Genomic DNA, 1507 nt, shown 5'->3' on the forward strand with positions numbered 1-1507 from the left:
TGCTCTGTCTTGTCTTTGAGCCAGCCACCTGGTTCCAGCAGTCGTGGTACTTTATTCCCCTGGGCCTGCCCCTGATGCTCCCTGTAGAGGGGGTAGTCCTCACTAGGTCAGCTCGCCCGGGGTGGGTTGGTATCACGGCCCAGAGTGTCCACTCCATGAGTCGTCACATGAACAAGGGTGGGTGGTTTTGTTGGGCGTAAAAGAGTTGTTATGGAAAAGGTTGAGGTGTACCCCACAGGGGAAAATGTTTGCCAACCAACACACTTGGTGTATGGGCATTACAAGTCAAGGAGATCTCTCCTTTTTAATGGGACATTTTTTGCTAAGAGACCCTCCTCCATGTTTCTTCCACGGGGGATTGGAGTTATTGGGGTGCATATGACTTGGTAGCAGGGCAGACCTTGCTGTCAATGCATAAGAAAAGAGTATGGAAGTACAAAATGAATAATGTGAATTGGATTTTCCTGTGCCCATCCACTACCTGGGTTCAAAGGCTTATTGGGGTGCATGTGACTTGGCAGCAGGGCAGGCCTTTCATTCAATGCAACATTTTTTAGGGACGCCCTCCTGGACATCTCGTGAAAGGGGTATTGGGGTGCGTCGTAATTCTTGGCAGACCATCCACTCACTGCAGGAGTCCATCCTTCATAAAGGAAACAAGATGTGTCTGCTTATGTGTCACACACCACATGGCCAGCTAGGGTTGGGAAATGTTACAGTGACATTTCCCAGTGAATGCATTTGTTTTGGTTGAAAGCAATGTAAAAGTTGAAATACGCTTCAAAAACGCTGCGTCTGAACATATCCCAAGTGGTGGAGGAACATTTTGGTCTAGGGTTAATTATTTTGCCTTATATACAAGTCATTAACCTGGAAAGGATGTACCGTAACATATTTCCCAGCAAAGTCCATTTTGGTTCCGTTTTGGTATGTTTTTTGGTGCATCGGTAAAAATGGCATGAAACTCTGACAACATTATATAAAGCTGTGAACTAGGAGTCAGGAATGCTTCCAGGGGCGATCCCCATGATGTCCCCATGTCATTTGAGCAGTGTTTCCATCATTTTCAGATGTTTTTAGACCTTAAAAGGATCCCCGGTGTGGATCGCCGTAAAAATGCTCGGGTCTCCCATAGACTTACATTGGGCTCGTTGTTCTGTCCGAGTACCCGAGTATTCCAATTTGCTCGACCCGAGCAACGAGCACCCGAGCATTTTAGTGCTCGCCCATCACTAATGACCACCAGTTACTTTACTGTTTAACTTTATTCAAAACCCTTATTTCTTACTATTGTTAAAAGCTGTTTTCAATTGGACCACTGATGCAATATGTACTATTAGCTAATTTACCTTTAAGACACTTGTTACTCTGCTTTAAAAATAGATTTAATAATGTAATTGGTCCAATTGGATTTGGACTTCATATCATCAGAGAATTTAAAAACTTTTTTTTTCAGACGTTGAAGCTTATAAGCACTAATTGTATGTACAAGGGTACTGATCTAATA

This window comes from Dendrobates tinctorius, unplaced genomic scaffold (genome assembly GCF_039654945.1).
Source record: "Dendrobates tinctorius isolate UK_male_01 unplaced genomic scaffold, ASM3965494v1 ptg000095l, whole genome shotgun sequence".
Classification (NCBI taxonomy): domain Eukaryota; kingdom Metazoa; phylum Chordata; class Amphibia; order Anura; family Dendrobatidae; genus Dendrobates; species Dendrobates tinctorius.